The sequence below is a fragment of the Crinia signifera genome, unplaced genomic scaffold (assembly GCF_055691185.1).
Source record: "Crinia signifera unplaced genomic scaffold, ASM5569118v1 HAP2_SCAFFOLD_230, whole genome shotgun sequence".
Lineage (NCBI taxonomy): Eukaryota > Metazoa > Chordata > Amphibia > Anura > Myobatrachidae > Crinia > Crinia signifera.
This window is the reverse complement of record NW_028142123.1, coordinates 40602-60503: the sequence shown is the minus strand read 5'-3', so window position 1 is coordinate 60503 and position 19902 is coordinate 40602.

The following is a 19902-nucleotide window of genomic DNA, read 5'->3' as shown; positions in this document are numbered from 1 at the left end:
AGTTGCATTGTCCCCCCCTTCTCCTAACTGTGCCCCACCTCCGATCTCCTACTCGGCAGCAGTGTCGCCCCCCTCTCTCCTAGTCACAGTAATCGCACTCAGTGAAAAATAAAGTGTGTGTCCCCGGAACCCCTCTTTGTTAAGTTGGGGTCCTACTCCACAGTTTTTGGGTCCCATCACATAACGCTTTTGAGCAGTGGCGTAACTACAGAGGGTACAGGGGGATGGCACCGCTATGGGTCACGGCCGCTTGGGGGGCCCCATGGCCCTGGAAGGCAATCCCCTGCACCCTTTTTATTCTCCAGGTGTTTTTTTATATTAATATTGCCGATCAGGCATGGCTGCTCTGCCAACCGACTGCCCAACCCCCCTTAATTAACTGCCCCCTCCCTTCAGTGGCTGCACAAGAGACCCTGCACTACCAGTGAGGATGATGGCACATGAGACCTGCACCACCGGTGCCTGGGCAGAGGAGACCTACTACACTACTGTTTGTACTGGGGGGGCTCCCCTCGAAACACAAACACCTACTCTCCCTCACCACCCTTCTTGCCTCTCCTTCTCCTCCCCAACACTGCCTCTATCCCCTCTCTCCCACCCGCCTCTGTGTCAACTCTCCCCTCTTTTTTTTTTGGCTGACTCCTCAACCCCTTTTCTCTCTCCCCCCGCCCCCTTCTCTTTCGTGCTCTCGCTTGTCGCTCCCCTACTGCCTCTCCTCTCTCCCCTGCGCCTTTCTTTCTGTCAGCAATATCTCTCATCTCCTCTTTATTTCTCTCTCTGCCCCTAGCCTTTCTCCTTTTTCTCCTTCCTGCTTTTTCCCTTTCCTCCCTCTCTTAAGGACAGATGTATCAAGCTTCAAAAGTGATAAAATTGAGAGTGATAAACAGCTAGCCAATCAGTTCCTCCCTGTTATTTTTCAAACCCAGCCTGTAACATGACAGGTAGGAGCTTATTGGCTGTCTGTTTATCACTGTCCATTTTATCACTTTTGAAGCTTGATACATCTGGCCCTTACACTCATAAAACACTGCTGCCTCTCCCTCTTATTCCTCTCCCACTGCTGGCTGTGAGTGGGGCACTGCTGCCTCTGGCAACTGAACTAATGGGCCCTACACACGGACCGATAATCAGCCACTTTCTGAGCGATTTTACATAATTTTACTAAACAGCTCAGAAAGTGGCTAAATATCGCTGTGTGTGTAACCCACACAGCGATATGGACGCGCAGCCCCGTGGGACCCTGATGAATAACAGCCTTGCCTGTAAATGTAAAGTGATCACTCAGAACGCCTTGTACATCTCTGCTGTGTGGTGGCTTCTGAGTGATCACTGAAGGGGTCAACCCGGCCGGTCACACAGCCACCTCGTTCCTATAATGTCTCAGGTACCTGGCTGCCCAACTCTCACTGTCTGCCTGCAGCAGAAAGCTCTGACCAGCGGGAACTTCCTGTCTGGACTCTGCAGCATGTCCCAGGAGGCTGGTGGGTGGCATGCAGCGGTCTCTGGCAGCGCAGGGTTAGGCGGGGCAGTGCTGGTGGACAGGGGGTCCCTGCAGCGTATGTGAGATTATCAGCAGTGTTCCTGCAGTGGATGGGAACTACTAGTTCCCATCTGCCGCAGAGACCCTGCCGCTGACTTCACATACGCTGCAGGTACCCCCTGCCCGCCAGCGCTACCCGACCCTGTGCTGCCAGACCCCGCTGCATGCCACCCACCAGCAGGCAGGGGGTCCCTGCAGCTTATGTGAGATCAGCGACGGGGACCCTGCGGCGGATGGGAACTACTAGTTCCCATCTGCCGCAGGGACTCCGTGGTGACTTCTCATACGCAACAGGGATCCCCTGCCCGCTAGCGCTAACCTCTAGAAGCACCCCTCTACCTCTAAGATGCCCTGTGCACCTCTTCCAAGATGCCCAGCTCCCTCCTCACCCTGAGATGCCCAGATGCAGCACCCGGACCCCTCCCCCACTCACGGCAATTCCGCCCCCACTTGCAGCACCCGGGCCCTCCCCCACTCGTGGCACTTCCGAACCCTTCCTCACCCTAAATAAACTGAGCCTTGTGGTGGCATTGTCTCAGCGGTGGTCTTGGTCCCCCTCATCCAGCGGCGTGGAGGAAATAAAAATTCAAAATGGCCACGGCCAGACAATCATGGCTTGTCATTGCCCCACCCCCTGGAGCTGGCTATATTAACCAGTTCAAGACGGGGCAGCCAGTCCGATGGCGGAGGGGGAGCAGAGAAGAGCTCCAGAAGAACAATCCCTGGGAGGTGGTGGAGGCCATGCAAAAGAGCTTAAAAAGGCAGCTGCCCCAGGTGAAGACTCCGCAGAAGCCCTGGGGGGGCAGGAGCCCCCCTGGGTGAAGACAAGATGAAGTTTAATAAAATATTTAAAAACCTGTGTTTTTTTTATATTTCCTTTACAGGGGGGCTATAGGTACCAGCAAGGGCGTAACTACCATAGGTGCAGGGGGTGCAGCTGCTATGGGGCCCACTTTGCCTGTCAAAGTATCATGTGCTGTATACATTTTTCAGCATTAGATGATAAATAGGGACCCTTAAAAACTTTTGCTATGGGGCCCACATGTATCTAGTTATGCCACTGGGTAACGGCGAGCCATTAATGCCCCACATGCTGGTACCTGTGGTTCTCCCAAGTACCAGCATGTGGGGCAGGCTTGTGGGATACTGGGAAAAGTCTTAAGACCTTGTGGGTACCCTCTAATATCCAAGGTCTTAAGACGATGCCCAGTATCCCATAAGGACTTTGTGAAAAGGAATTACCGGTAGGTATTAAATTCCTATTTTTACGGTTTAAACAAGCTATCAACCCTGTACCCACCGCTCAGGGGTGCAGGGGATAGCCTGGGGCTTCAGTCCAGGCCTGGGTTGATTAGTTAGGGTGGGTAATGTTTTGGCGATGGGACCCCATCGAGAGTATCCCCTGGCTGCAGCATTATACCCCCTTCTAGTGGAGCCTGGTGCTGGTCCCCAAAATACGGGGAACCCCTATTCATTTTGTCCCCTGTATTTTGGAAACCAGGCCGGCTCAAGAGCCTGGTGCGTGTCCTCCATATCTTGGGAATCAGGACCACTCCGAGCTCTGGGCTGGTCATGAGGGGGGGGGGGGAGCAGGAGGAGAAGAACCCCACAACATTTTTTTTTAGACTCAGGGCATGGCCACATAATAGTACAAATTCACATTACACCACACAATAGTGCCACTTAAACACACTACACCAGCTAGAATCACTTGGACATGCTGAGCCAGGGTTACGCACACCATAATGCCTGTTAGGCATTATGCCACGCACAGTCATGCCCATTATACAACATACCACACCATTATGCCCATAACACAACATGCCACACACCGTAGTGCCCCAGTACTCCTGCTTATACATACTGTATAATGCCTCCAGTAGTGTCCCCCCCACACAATTCCTAAAGTAACGCCATTACAGATAATGCCCACAAATGTTCCACCACATAGGGGCAGATTTATTAATGGGGCTATATACGTTTAAAATAACAGGTCCCGCTTCTCCTGCATAACAAAGAGAAGTGGGCACGCTTATAACCTTGATGTATGATGCAGGCGGCTGTCGATAAGGAGAGATGTTATTTCCTGTCTCCTCAGCTCTCTTTATTGGCGGCCAGGCAGCACTGCGCGAGCGCATTGTAAAAAAAAAAACCTCCCCTGGTCGACTCTCTGGGCATGCGCAAGATTTTGTTATCGCAAGATCTCCAGCGCAGCCCAGAGCCAGCAGCAGGGCTAGTGCTGTCCCCACAGTGGGGATAGGACAACGCTAGCCCTAAGCTGGAGAAGCAGCTGTTACTACATCGCCCCGGCCGCTAATTGCTGGGGGGGATTACAGAGGACAGCCGCGCCGAGCGTTACTCTTCAGGCTGTCCATAGAGCACGTTAGGTGTGCTGTTAACACATATAAAAAACCGTAATCCCCCCAGTTAACCAGCATTAAGTGCAGATATGCACTAAAAATTAGTTGATACTTCTGCCCTTTAACAACGCTCCTGCTCCCCTCTTAGCAGACATTTCAAATGTGGTCACTGCCGGACATTAGAGATAGAAAAAGGAAAGGTGTAAAGAGATGGGGTGAGGCGAAGGCAGGTCTTGCTCCAGCATCAGCCTTCCATGCACTGGCTTTTACAGTTCAGCAAAGGCATGCTCTCATGCGTCCCAGCGCTGGCAGCCCGTGCTCACCTGTAATAGCACCAGCTGCCAGCACTGGGGAGCAGTAGAGCACTGGTGGCAGGTAGCATCGGGAGCAGCAGTACTCCGACAGCAGGCCCCCCGGGTGCAGCAGCGGATGACCCAGGGAGGAGAGTTCAGACAGCAGTGGCGGGTGGTCCAGAGAGCAGGAGTGCTCTGGGGGCTTATTCGTATTTTTGGCATTTACTATGCCAAAACTAGAAATTTTCGGATTCGTATTGATGGGACATTCGTATTTGTATTTACAAATACGAATGAATACACCATCGATAGAATACGACAGAAATCACCATTCAAAAGAATTGTGATTCCTGATTTACTAAGCGGCTGTATTGAAAATACGACCGCTAATTAGTGTAAAACATCCGCGAATGGCCGGGCAAAAACGGCAGGAAAACACACTTTATTTTCCTGTCGTATTTGCAGCCTTCAGTGTTAATAAAATAAGAATTAAAAAAAAAAAACGGCGTGTGGTCCCCTCCACAGCTGTAACCAGCACCAGGCTGAAAGAGCCGGGGCTGGTAATGAAAAATCAGGAAACACGACAAATAGGGGTTCCCCGATTTTTTAAAACCAGCCCCAGGTCCAGGGCTGGTTCCCAAAATACGGGGGACAAAATGAGTAGGGGTCCCCTGTATTTTAAGAACCAGCCCCAGACCAAACCAGCCAGCAGGGTAATGTCACAGCCGGGGTACACTTATTATATAAGGTCCCGCGGCCAAAACATTCATCCCTATTGACCAGTCAGCCTGGCCAGGGGCCCTGGGGGAGTGGGTACCCCCCCAATAAAGGGGTCCCCCTCCGGGACTTACCTGACCAGGCTGAAGCCTGGTGCTGTCCCAGTGGGCATCGCGCTGATTGCAGTGTAAAAAAAGAATAAACTATTGTTTAATACTGTGGAACTATGAGTCCCAGCAAGCCTCCCCCGCAAGCTGGGACTTGGAGAACCACAGGTCCCAGCATGCGGGGCATTAAAGAGCCCGCTGGTACTTGTAATTCCACAGTATGAAAAATAGTCAAATAAATACACACTGACATATGAAAAATAAAACTTTAATACAGCCAAAGCCCACACATACTGATACTTACCTATCTTGAGCCCGTTGGTAGGTCCCGGGGCTCCATGGTCCAGGGTCTGGTGCCTTGGTTCCTGGGTCCGTGGCTGCAGAGTCCGGGATCTTGGTTCCGGGGCTGGTCCGGGGTCCGGGTCTCCAGGGCTGAACAGTCCAGGGTCCAGGATCCAAAGAAATCCATTTGGGGACCTGTGGAAGGAAATCCTACTCACCAGGTCCTCTGGCGAAGATCCCGTCTTCTTCTCTCTGCCGTAGTCCAAGTCCCGCATCACCCCGCTCGGACTGAGGAGAGAAGCAGAGAACATTCATCTTCCACGCCTCTCCTCCGAATGATTCTATTGGCCGCCTAGAGGCAAATCAGGAGCCGACTTTCTTGGCTCCAACATATCTTAAAAAGGGGCAGACTAGATTCTTATCTGCCATCACATTCTAGCTTTCTAAGGGTCACAGTTACTCACATTTGCACAGACAGCAAAAACCTCTTGAGGGTTGGGGAATTGCATATGGACTTGCGATAGAATAGCAATTAGCGATTCATACACAATTCTCTCACAATTTAGCAAAGGGTGTATTCTCTATCGGGATATGGTCATATTGTCTACAGCATTTAGGTCTACAAGCATTAGGTCTACACCACTAGGTCGACCTGCATTTAGGTCGACATGACTGAAGGTTGACATGACTAAGGTCGACAGGGTCATTAGGTCGTCACGGTCATTGGGTCGACTTTTATAAGGTCGAAAGGGTCATTAGATCGACATGGGGAAGGTCGACAGGCAAAAGGTCGACATGGGGTCATTTGACTGTTTTATGAGTCGACATGTGCCGACAGGCGGGATTTCATGCCCTACCATCCACTAGGGCGTGGTGGGAGAATCAAATAGTGTGCCCGAAGCATGGCGAGTGCAGCGAGCCATGCAAGGGGACGCGGTGCTATGTTGACTCTGTCGACGCTTGAAAAGTGAAAAAAAGTCGACTTTTTCACTGTCGACCTAATCAACCTGTCGACCTTATACCGGTCGACATAATGACCCTCTCAATCTAACACCTGTCGACCTAACACATGTCGACCTAATGACCCTGTCGACATAACCCATGTCGACCTTCAGTCAGGTCGACCTAAATGCAAGTCGACCTAATGGTGTAGACCTAATGCTTGTAGACCTATATGCAGTATGACGAATGATCCGATTCCTCTCTTTCTGCCTGGACGGTCAGGTAAGGGCCTGCGTCCTTTGTAAATATACCATGCAAATGGGTGTGGCCCAGAGGCAGATTTACCATAAGTAACCACTGCACCTGCCTAGGGCCCAGCACGTCCCAAGGGGCCCATAAAGATATCCTGGCCATCCAAAACATTCCCAGAGGAGCATTGCATGACTACTGCCTGATGTCATGGCATCACATGGACCAGCGCACACTCCCAAAGTCCCTTTAATAGGATATAAAACATATGGTGTCATCCACTGTATGTGGGAAACCAGGTTACTGTACATGTGACCCAGGTAGTCAGCTAAGACCTAGAGCCTGATTCAGATTTGTACTCAATGCCGATGTTCATGCAGCTGAGCATTTATAGGTAAACCCTGCATGCGCCAAGGTACTTTATCTATGGCGCCTGCAATCAGCAGCAAGATTATAGTGCTATGGATTGTTTGAGGAGGGCCTCAAACCGGTATCTTGCCTTGGGCACCGTGAGGTTTAAATCCGCCTCTGGTGTGACCAGCTGTAGGTGGGTGCAGTGGCATTGAGAGGGGGGAGCCAGTACTTATTACCCGGGCCCAGGTCTGCTGGAGGTTCCTCCTCCCCTGTTGCAGGGAGCCGGGCAGTTGGGAGAAATGAAAGGCTGCCACAGCACAGCCTCTCTCTTCTGCTCAGGACATGCTGCTCAGTGCTGTGTGCGGAGCTGGGGAGAGAGGCAGATGCTGCAGCCCTGATGCAGGCCTGATCCCTCCCTGCCACCCACCTGTAGTGCCCACTGCCTGTGCAAAACCATTTTTTTTTAACAAGGTCCGGTAACCATAGCGGGGCCCATGCACCCTGTCAGTGCCCCTGGATGGGTATGACTACCCGTCACCTGGTGCAGACACATGCTTGGAGAGCTTGGGCCAGGGGATGTGTTGGCCACCTCTACTTACATCTCTTCCTTCAGTAATGTCAGGTAGTTAAACCAACATGTTTATAAATCGTGTCTGTGTAAAACCCCTCCGTGCAAAGTGACCGTACTGACATCCAACACTATAACAATGGAGATTACCATCATTTTACCAAGTCAGCGTAATGGCATATGTGTTTTGTTATTTTTTTTTAACCCTTTGAGACCAACATCTCATGTGTTCAAAATATCTGCTAAAATTGCCAGGTTTGTTATTTAGACTTGTAGGCATTGTGTGAACAAGATAACGTTGAAAAATCGGCCCCAGCTTATTCCGCCTTAGAGAAAACCGCGTTGACATTTTTTCCAAATGCTTTGCAATATCTCCTTAACGAAAAGAACTAGAAGGCTGAAAATGCAGATTTAGACTTGTAGGCATTGTGTGAACAAGATAACGTTGAAAAATCGGCCCCAGCTAATTCCGCCTTAGAGAAAACCGCGTTGACATTTTTTCCAAATGCTTTGCAATATCTCCTTAACGAAAAGAGCTGGAAGGCTGAAAATGCAGATTTAGACTTGTAGGCATTGTGTGAACAAGATAACGTTGAAAAATCGGCCCCAGCTGATTCCGCCTTAGAGAAAACCGCGTTGACATTTTTTCCAGATGCTTTGCAATATCTCCTTAACGAAAAGAGCTGGAAGGCTGAAAATGCAGATTTAGACTTGTAGGCATTGTGTGAACAAGATAACGTTGAAAAATCGGCCCCAGCTTATTCCGCCTTAGAGAAAACCGCGTTGACATTTTTTCCAAATGCTTTAAGATATCTCCTTAACGAAAAGAGCTGGAAGGCTGAAAATGCAGATTTAGACTTGTAGGCATTGTGTGAACAAGATAGCGTTGAAAAATCGGCCCCAGCTTATTCCGCCTTAGAGAAAACCGCGTTGACATTTTTTCCAAATGCCTTGCAATATCTCCTTAACGAAAAGAGCTAGCAGGCTGAAAATGCAGATTTAGACTTGTAGGCATTGTGTGAACAAGATAACGTTGAAAAATCGGCCCCAGCTTATTCCGCCTTAGAGAAAACCGCGTTGACATTTTTTCCAAATGCTTTGCAATATCTCCTTAACGAAAAGAGCTGGAAGGCTGAAAATGCAGATTTAGACTTGTAGGCATTGTGTGAACAAGATAGCGTTGAAAAATCGGCCCCAGCTTATTCCACCTTAGAGAAAACCGCGTTGACATTTTTTCCAAATGATTTGCAATATCTCCTTAACGAAAAGAGCTAGAAGGCTGAAAATGCAGATTTAGACTTGTAGGCATTGTGTGAACAAGATAACGTTGAAAAATCGGCCCCAGCTTATTCCGCCTTAGAGAAAACCGCGTCGACATTTTTTCCAAATGCTTTGCAATATCTCCTTAACGAAAAGAGCTAGAAGGCTGAAAATGCAGATTTAGACTTGTAGACATTGTGTGAACAAGATAACGTTGCAAAATCGGCCCCAGCTTATTCCGCCTTAGAGAAAACCGCGTTGACATTTTTTCCAAATGCTTTGCAATATCTCCTTAACGAAAAGAGCTAGAAGGCTGAAAATGCAGATTTAGACTTGTAGGCATTGTGTGAACAAGATAGCGTTGAAAAATCGGCCCCAGCTTATTCCGCCTTAGAGAAAACCGCGTTGACATTTTTTCCAAATGCTTTGCAATATCTCCTTAACGAAAAGAGCTAGAAGGCTGAAAATGCAGATTTAGACTTGTAGGCATTGTGTGAACAAGATAACGTTGAAAAATCGGCCCCAGCTAATTCCGCCTTAGAGAAAACCGCGTTGACATTTTTTCCAAATGCTTTGCAATATCTCCTTAACGAAAAGAGCTGGAAGGCTGAAAATGCAGATTTAGACTTGTAGGCATTGTGTGAACAAGATAGCGTTGAAAAATCGGCCCCAGCTTATTCCACCTTAGAGAAAACCGCGTTGACATTTTTTCCAAATGATTTGCAATATCTCCTTAACGAAAAGAGCTAGAAGGCTGAAAATGCAGATTTAGACTTGTAGGCATTGTGTGAACAAGATAACGTTGAAAAATCGGCCCCAGCTTATTCCGCCTTAGAGAAAACCGCGTCGACATTTTTTCCAAATGCTTTGCAATATCTCCTTAACGAAAAGAGCTAGAAGGCTGAAAATGCAGATTTAGACTTGTAGACATTGTGTGAACAAGATAACGTTGCAAAATCGGCCCCAGCTTATTCCGCCTTAGAGAAAACCGCGTTGACATTTTTTCCAAATGCTTTGCAATATCTCCTTAACGAAAAGAGCTAGAAGGCTGAAAATGCAGATTTAGACTTGTAGGCATTGTGTGAACAAGATAGCGTTGAAAAATCGGCCCCAGCTTATTCCGCCTTAGAGAAAACCGCGTTGACATTTTTTCCAAATGCTTTGCAATATCTCCTTAACGAAAAGAGCTAGAAGGCTGAAAATGCAGATTTAGACTTGTAGGCATTGTGTGAACAAGATAACGTTGAAAAATCGGCCCCAGCTAATTCCGCCTTAGAGAAAACCGCGTTGACATTTTTTCCAAATGCTTTGCAATATCTCCTTAACGAAAAGAGCTAGAAGGCTGAAAATGCAGATTTAGACTTGTAGGCATTGTGTGAACAAGATAGCGTTGAAAAATCGGCCCCAGCTTATTCCGCCTTAGAGAAAACCGCGTTGACATTTTTTCCAAATGCTTTGCAATATCTCCTTAACGAAAAGAGCTAGAAGGCTGAAAATGCAGATTTAGACTTGTAGGCATTGTGTGAACAAGATAACGTTGAAAAATCGGCCCCAGCTAATTCCGCCTTAGAGAAAACCGCGTTGACATTTTTTCCAAATGCTTTGCAATATCTCCTTAACGAAAAGAGCTGGAAGGCTGAAAATGCAGATTTAGACTTGTAGGCATTGTGTGAACAAGATAACGTTGAAAAATCGGCCCCAGCTGATTCCGCCTTAGAGAAAACCGCGTTGACATTTTTTCCAGATGCTTTGCAATATCTCCTTAACGAAAAGAGCTGGAAGGCTGAAAATGCAGATTTAGACTTGTAGGCATTGTGTGAACAAGATAGCGTTGAAAAATCGGCCCCAGCTTATTCCGCCTTAGAGAAAACCGCGTTGACATTTTTTCCAAATGCTTTGCAATATCACCTTAACGAAAAGAGCTAGAAGGCTGAAAATGCAGATTTAGACTTGTAGGCATTGTGTGAACAAGATAACGTTGAAAAATCGGCCCCAGCTTATTCCGCCTTAGAGAAAACCGCGTTGACATTTTTTCCAAATGCCTTGCAATATCTCCTTAACGAAAAGAGCTAGAAGGCTGGAAATGCAGATTTAGACTTGTAGGCATTGTGTGAACAAGATAACGTTGAAAAATCGGCCCCAGCTTATTCCGCCTTAGAGAAAACCGCGTTGACATTTTTTCCAAATGCTTTGCAATATCTCCTTAACGAAAAGAGCTAGAAGGCTGAAAATGCAGATTTAGACTTGTAGGCATTGTGTGAACAAGATAACGTTGAAAAATCGGCCCCAGCTTATTCCGCCTTAGAGAAAACCGCGTTGACATTTTTTCCAAATGCTTTGCAATATCTCCTTAACGAAAAGAGCTGGAAGGCTGAAAATGCAGATTTAGACTTGTAGGCATTGTGTGAACAAGATAGCGTTGTAAAATCGGCCCCAGCTTATTCCGCCTTAGAGAAAACCGCGTTGACATTTTTTCCAAATGCTTTGCAATATCTCCTTAACGAAAAGAGCTGGAAGGCTGAAAATGCAGATTTAGACTTGTAGGCATTGTGTGAACAAGATAACGTTGACAAATCGGCCCCAGCTTATTCCGCCTTAGAGAAAACCGCGTTGACATTTTTTCCAAATGCTTTGCAATATCTCCTTAACGGAAAGAGCTGGAAGGCTGAAAATGCAGATTTAGACTTGTAGGCATTGTGAGAACAAGATAGCGTTGAAAAATCGGCCCCAGCTTATTCCACCTTAGAGAAAACCGCGTTGACATTTTTTCCAAATGATTTGCAATATCTCCTTAACGAAAAGAGCTAGAAGGCTGAAAATGCAGATTTAGACTTGTAGGCATTGTGTGAACAAGATAGCGTTGAAAAATCGGCCCCAGCTAATTCCGCCTTAGAGAAAACCGCGTTGACATTTTTTCCAAATGCTTTGCAATATCTCCTTAACGAAAAGAGCTGGAAGGCTGAAAATGCAGATTTAGACTTGTAGGCATTGTGTGAACAAGATAACGTTGAAAAATCGGCCCCAGCTTATTCCGCCTTAGAGAAAACCGCGTTGACATTTTTTCCAAATGCCTTGCAATATCTCCTTAACGAAAAGAGCTAGAAGGCTGGAAATGCAGATTTAGACTTGTAGGCATTGTGTGAACAAGATAGCGTTGAAAAATCGGCCCCAGCTTATTCCGCCTTAGAGAAAACCGCGTTGACATTTTTTCCAAATGCTTTGCAATATCTCCTTAACGAAAAGAGCTAGAAGGCTGAAAATGCAGATTTAGACTTGTAGGCATTGTGTGAACAAGATAACGTTGAAAAATCGGCCCCAGCTTATTCCGCCTTAGAGAAAACCGCGTTGACATTTTTTCCAAATGCTTTGCAATATCTCCTTAACGAAAAGAGCTGGAAGGCTGAAAATGCAGATTTAGACTTGTAGGCATTGTGTGAACAAGATAGCGTTGTAAAATCGGCCCCAGCTTATTCCGCCTTAGAGAAAACCGCGTTGACATTTTTTCCAAATGCTTTGCAATATCTCCTTAACGAAAAGAGCTGGAAGGCTGAAAATGCAGATTTAGACTTGTAGGCATTGTGTGAACAAGATAACGTTGACAAATCGGCCCCAGCTTATTCCGCCTTAGAGAAAACCGCGTTGACATTTTTTCCAAATGCTTTGCAATATCTCCTTAACGAAAAGAGCTGGAAGGCTGAAAATGCAGATTTAGACTTGTAGGCATTGTGAGAACAAGATAGCGTTGAAAAATCGGCCCCAGCTTATTCCACCTTAGAGAAAACCGCGTTGACATTTTTTCCAAATGATTTGCAATATCTCCTTAACGAAAAGAGCTAGAAGGCTGAAAATGCAGATTTAGACTTGTAGGCATTGTGTGAACAAGATAGCGTTGAAAAATCGGCCCCAGCTAATTCCGCCTTAGAGAAAACCGCGTTGACATTTTTTCCAAATGCTTTGCAATATCTCCTTAACGAAAAGAGCTGGAAGGCTGAAAATGCAGATTTAGACTTGTAGGCATTGTGTGAACAAGATAACGTTGAAAAATCGGCCCCAGCTTATTCCGCCTTAGAGAAAACCGCGTCGACATTTTTTCCAAATGCTTTGCAATATCTCCTTAACGAAAAGAGCTGGAAGGCTGAAAATGCAGATTTAGACTTGTAGGCATTGTGTGAACAAGATAACGTTGAAAAATCGGCCGCAGCTTATTCCGCCTTAGAGAAAACCGCGTTGACATTTTTTCCAAATGCTTTGCAATATTTCCTTAACGAAAAGAGCTAGAAGGCTGAAAATGCAGATTTAGACTTGTAGGCATTGTGTGAACAAGATAACGTTGAAAAATCGGCCCCAGCTTATTCCGCCTTAGAGAAAACCGCGTTGACATTTTTTCCAAATGCTTTGCAATATCTCCTTAACGAAAAGAGCTAGAAGGCTGAAAATGCAGATTTAGACTTGTAGGCATTGTGTGAACAAGATAGCGTTGAAAAATCGGCCCCAGCTTATTCCGCCTTAGAGAAAACCGCGTTGACATTTTTTCCAAATGCTTTGCAATATCTCCTTAACGAAAAGAGCTGGAAGGCTGAAAATGCAGATTTAGACTTGTAGGCATTGTGTGAACAAGATAGCGTTGAAAAATCGGCCCCAGCTTATTCCGCCTTAGAGAAAACCGCGTTGACATTTTTTCCAAATGCCTTGCAATATCTCCTTAACGAAAAGAGCTGGAAGGCTGAAAATGCAGATTTAGACTTGTAGGCATTGTGTGAACAAGATAACGTTGTAAAATCGGCCCCAGCTTATTCCGCCTTAGAGAAAACCGCGTTGACATTTTTTCCAAATGCTTTGCAATATCTCCTTAACGAAAAGAGCTGGAAGGCTGAAAATGCAGATTTAGACTTGTAGGCATTGTGTGAACAAGATAACGTTGAAAAATCGGCCCCAGCTTATTCCGCCTTAGAGAAAACCGCGTTGACATTTTTTCCAAATGCTTTGCAATATCTCCTTAACGAAAAGAGCTAGAAGGCTGAAAATGCAGATTTAGACTTGTAGGCATTGTGTGAACAAGATAACGTTGAAAAATCGGCCGCAGCTTATTCCGCCTTAGAGAAAACCGCGTTGACATTTTTTCCAAATGCCTTGCAATATCTCCTTAACGAAAAGAGCTGGAAGGCTGAAAATGCAGATTTAGACTTGTAGGCATTGTGTGAACAAGATAACGTTGTAAAATCGGCCCCAGCTTATTCCGCCTTAGAGAAAACCGCGTTGACATTTTTTCCAAATGCTTTGCAATATCTCCTTAACGAAAAGAGCTGGAAGGCTGAAAATGCAGATTTAGACTTGTAGGCATTGTGTGAACAAGATAACGTTGAAAAATCGGCCCCAGCTTATTCCGCCTTAGAGAAAACCGCGTTGACATTTTTTCCAAATGCTTTGCAATATCTCCTTAACGAAAAGAGCTAGAAGGCTGAAAATGCAGATTTAGACTTGTAGGCATTGTGTGAACAAGATAACGTTGAAAAATCGGCCGCAGCTTATTCCGCCTTAGAGAAAACCGCGTTGACATTTTTTCCAAATGCTTTGCAATATCTCCTTAACGAAAAGAGCTGGAAGGCTGAAAATGCAGATTTAGACTTGTAGGCATTGTGTGAACAAGATAACGTTGAAAAATCGGCCCCAGCTTATTCCGCCTTAGAGAAAACCGCGTTGACATTTTTTCCAAATGCTTTGCAATATCTCCTTAACGAAAAGAGCTAGAAGGCTGAAAATGCAGATTTAGACTTGTAGGCATTGTGTGAACAAGATAACGTTGAAAAATCGGCCCCAGCTAATTCCGCCTTAGAGAAAACCGCGTTGACATTTTTTCCAAATGCTTTGCAATATCTCCTTAACGAAAAGAGCTGGAAGGCTGAAAATGCAGATTTAGACTTGTAGGCATTGTGTGAACAAGATAGCGTTGAAAAACCGGCCCCAGCTTATTCCGCCTTAGAGAAAACCGCGTTGACATTTTTTCCAAATGCTTTGCAATATCACCTTAACGAAAAGAGCTAGAAGGCTGAAAATGCAGATTTAGACTTGTAGGCATTGTGTGAACAAGATAACGTTGAAAAATCGGCCCCAGCTTATTCCGCCTTAGAGAAAACCGCGTTGACATTTTTTCCAAATGCTTTGCAATATCTCCTTAACGAAAAGAGCTGGAAGGCTGAAAATGCAGATTTAGACTTGTAGGCATTGTGTGAACAAGATAACGTTGTAAAATCGGCCCCAGCTTATTCCGCCTTAGAGAAAACCGCGTTGACATTTTTTCCAAATGCTTTGCAATATCTCCTTAACGAAAAGAGCTGGAAGGCTGAAAATGCAGATTTAGACTTGTAGGCATTGTGTGAACAAGATAGCGTTGAAAAATCGGCCCCAGCTTATTCCGCCTTAGAGAAAACCGCGTTGACATTTTTTTCCAAATGCTTTGCAATATCTCCTTAACGAAAAGAGCTAGAAGGCTGAAAATGCAGATTTAGACTTGTAGGCATTGTGTGAACAAGATAACGTTGAAAAATCGGCCCCAGCTTATTCCGCCTTAGAGAAAACCGCGTCGACATTTTTTCCAAATGCTTTGCAATATCTCCTTAACGAAAAGAGCTAGAAGGCTGAAAATGCAGATTTAGACTTGTAGGCATTGTGTGAACAAGGTAACGTTGAAAAATCGGCCCCAGCTTATTCCGCCTTAGAGAAAACCGCGTTGACATTTTTTCCAAATGCTTTGCAATATCTCCTTAACGACAAGAGCTGGAAGGCTGAAAATGCAGATTTAGACTTGTAGGCATTGTGTGAACAAGATAACGTTGAAAAATCGGCCCCAGCTTATTCCGCCTTAGAGAAAACCGCGTTGACATTTTTTCCAAATGCTTTGCAATATCTCCTTAACGACAAGAGCTAGAAGGCTGAAAATGCAGATTTAGACTTGTAGGCATTGTGTGAACAAGATAACGTTGTAAAATCGGCCCCAGCTTATTCCGCCTTAGAGAAAACCGCGTTGACATTTTTTTCCAAATGCTTTGCAATATCTCCTTAACGAAAAGAGCTAGAAGGCTGAAAATGCAGATTTAGACTTGTAGGCATTGTGTGAACAAGATAACGTTGAAAAATCGGCCCCAGCTTATTCCGCCTTAGAGAAAACCGCGTCGACATTTTTTCCAAATGCTTTGCAATATCTCCTTAACGAAAAGAGCTAGAAGGCTGAAAATGCAGATTTAGACTTGTAGGCATTGTGTGAACAAGATAACGTTGAAAAATCGGCCGCAGCTTATTCCGCCTTAGAGAAAACCGCGTTGACATTTTTTCCAAATGCTTTGCAATATCACCTTAACGAAAAGAGCTAGAAGGCTGAAAATGCAGATTTAGACTTGTAGGCATTGTGTGAACAAGATAACGTTGAAAAATCGGCCCCAGCTTATTCCGCCTTAGAGAAAACCGCGTTGACATTTTTTCCAAATGCCTTGCAATATCTCCTTAACGAAAAGAGCTAGAAGGCTGAAAATGCAGATTTAGACTTGTAGGCATTGTGTGAACAAGATAACGTTGAAAAATCGGCCCCAGCTAATTCCGCCTTAGAGAAAACCGCGTTGACATTTTTTCCAAATGCTTTGCAATATCTCCTTAACGAAAAGAGCTGGAAGGCTGAAAATGCAGATTTAGACTTGTAGGCATTGTGTGAACAAGATAGCGTTGAAAAATCGGCCCCAGCTTATTCCGCCTTAGAGAAAACCGCGTTGACATTTTTTCCAAATGCTTTGCAATATCACCTTAACGAAAAGAGCTAGAAGGCTGAAAATGCAGATTTAGACTTGTAGTCATTGTGTGAACAAGATAGCGTTGAAAAATCGGCCCCAGCTTATTCCGCCTTAGAGAAAACCGCGTTGACATTTTTTCCAAATGCCTTGCAATATCTCCTTAACGAAAAGAGCTAGAAGGCTGAAAATGCAGATTTAGACTTGTAGGCATTGTGTGAACAAGATAACGTTGAAAAATCGGCCCCAGCTTATTCCGCCTTAGAGAAAACCGCGTTGACATTTTTTCCAAATGCTTTGCAATATCTCCTTAACGAAAAGAGCTGGAAGGCTGAAAATGCAGATTTAGACTTGTAGGCATTGTGTGAACAAGATAACGTTGACAAATCGGCCCCAGCTTATTCCGCCTTAGAGAAAACCGCGTTGACATTTTTTCCAAATGCTTTGCAATATCTCCTTAACGAAAAGAGCTGGAAGGCTGAAAATGCAGATTTAGACTTGTAGGCATTGTGTGAACAAGATAGCGTTGAAAAATCGGCCCCAGCTTATTCCGCCTTAGAGAAAACCGCGTTGACATTTTTTCCAAATGCTTTGCAATATCACCTTAACGAAAAGAGCTAGAAGGCTGAAAATGCAGATTTAGACTTGTAGGCATTGTGTGAACAAGATAACGTTGAAAAATCGGCCCCAGCTTATTCCGCCTTAGAGAAAACCGCGTTGACATTTTTTCCAAATGCTTTGCAATATCTCCTTAACGAAAAGAGCTGGAAGGCTGAAAATGCAGATTTAGACTTGTAGGCATTGTGTGAACAAGATAACGTTGTAAAATCGGCCCCAGCTTATTCCGCCTTAGAGAAAACCGCGTTGACATTTTTTCCAAATGCTTTGCAATATCTCCTTAACGAAAAGAGCTAGAAGGCTGAAAATGCAGATTTAGACTTGTAGGCATTGTGTGAACAAGATAACGTTGAAAAATCGGCCCCAGCTTATTCCGCCTTAGAGAAAACCGCGTCGACATTTTTTCCAAATGCTTTGCAATATCTCCTTAACGAAAAGAGCTAGAAGGCTGAAAATGCAGATTTAGACTTGTAGGCATTGTGTGAACAAGGTAACGTTGAAAAATCGGCCCCAGCTTATTCCGCCTTAGAGAAAACCGCGTTGACATTTTTTCCAAATGCTTTGCAATATCTCCTTAACGAAAAGAGCTGGAAGGCTGAAAATGCAGATTTAGACTTGTAGGCATTGTGTGAACAAGATAACGTTGACAAATCGGCCCCAGCTTATTCCGCCTTAGAGAAAACCGCGTTGACATTTTTTCCAAATGCTTTGCAATATCTCCTTAACGAAAAGAGCTAGAAGGCTGAAAATGCAGATTTAGACTTGTAGGCATTGTGTGAACAAGATAACGTTGAAAAATCGGCCGCAGCTTATTCCGCCTTAGAGAAAACCGCGTTGACATTTTTTCCAAATGCTTTGCAATATCTCCTTAACGAAAAGAGCTAAAAGGCTGAAAATGCAGATTTAGACTTGTAGGCATTGTGTGAACAAGATAACGTTGAAAAATCGGCCCCAGCTTATTCCGCCTTAGAGAAAACCGCGTTGACATTTTTTCCAAATGCTTTGCAATATCTCCTTAACGAAAAGAGCTAGAAGGCTGAAAATGCAGATTTAGACTTGTAGGCATTGTGTGAACAAGATAACGTTGAAAAATCGGCCCCAGCTAATTCCGCCTTAGAGAAAACCGCGTTGACATTTTTTCCAAATGCTTTGCAATATCTCCTTAACGAAAAGAGCTGGAAGGCTGAAAATGCAGATTTAGACTTGTAGGCATTGTGTGAACAAGATAGCGTTGAAAAATCGGCCCCAGCTTATTCCGCCTTAGAGAAAACCGCGTTGACATTTTTTCCAAATGCTTTGCAATATCACCTTAACGAAAAGAGCTGGAAGGCTGAAAATGCAGATTTAGACTTGTAGGCATTGTGTGAACAAGATAACGTTGAAAAATCGGCCCCAGCTTATTCCGCCTTAGAGAAAACCGCGTTGACATTTTTTCCAAATGCTTTGCAATATCACCTTAACGAAAAGAGCTGGAAGGCTGAAAATGCAGATTTAGACTTGTAGGCATTGTGTGAACAAGATAACGTTGTAAAATCGGCCCCAGCTTATTCCGCCTTAGAGAAAACCGCGTTGACATTTTTTCCAAATGCTTTGCAATATCTCCTTAACGAAAAGAGCTAGAAGGCTGAAAATGCAGATTTAGACTTGTAGGCATTGTGTGAACAAGATAACGTTGAAAAATCGGCCCCAGCTTATTCCGCCTTAGAGAAAACCGCGTCGACATTTTTTCCAAATGCTTTGCAATATCTCCTTAACGAAAAGAGCTAGAAGGCTGAAAATGCAGATTTAGACTTGTAGGCATTGTGTGAACAAGGTAACGTTGAAAAATCGGCCCCAGCTTATTCCGCCTTAGAGAAAACCGCGTTGACATTTTTTCCAAATGCTTTGCAATATCTCCTTAACGACAAGAGCTGGAAGGCTGAAAATGCAGATTTAGACTTGTAGGCATTGTGTGAACAAGATAACGTTGAAAAATCGGCCCCAGCTTATTCCGCCTTAGAGAAAACCGCGTTGACATTTTTTCCAAATGCTTTGCAATATCTCCTTAACGACAAGAGCTGGAAGGCTGAAAATGCAGATTTAGACTTGTAGGCATTGTGTGAACAAGATAACGTTGAAAAATCGGCCCCAGCTTATTCCGCCTTAGAGAAAACCGCGTCGACATTTTTTCCAAATGCTTTGCAATATCTCCTTAACGAAAAGAGCTGGAAGGCTGAAAATGCAGATTTAGACTTGTAGGCATTGTGTGAACAAGATAACGTTGCAAAATCGGCCCCAGCTTATTCCGCCTTAGAGAAAACCGCGTTGACATTTTTTCCAAATGCTTTGCAATATCACCTTAACGAAAAGAGCTAGAAGGCTGAAAATGCAGATTTAGACTTGTAGGCATTGTGTGAACAAGATAACGTTGAAAAATCGGCCCCAGCTTATTCCGCCTTAGAGAAAACCGCGTTGACATTTTTTCCAAATGCTTTGCAATATCTCCTTAACGAAAAGAGCTAGAAGGCTGAAAATGCAGATTTAGACTTGTAGGCATTGTGTGAACAAGATAACGTTGTAAAATCGGCCCCAGCTTATTCCGCCTTAGAGAAAACCGCGTTGACATTTTTTCCAAATGCTTTGCAATATCTCCTTAACGAAAAGAGCTGGAAGGCTGAAAATGCAGATTTAGACTTGTAGGCATTGTGTGAACAAGATAGCGTTGAAAAATCGGCCCCAGCTTATTCCGCCTTAGAGAAAACCGCGTTGACATTTTTTTCCAAATGCTTTGCAATATCTCCTTAACGAAAAGAGCTAGAAGGCTGAAAATGCAGATTTAGACTTGTAGGCATTGTGTG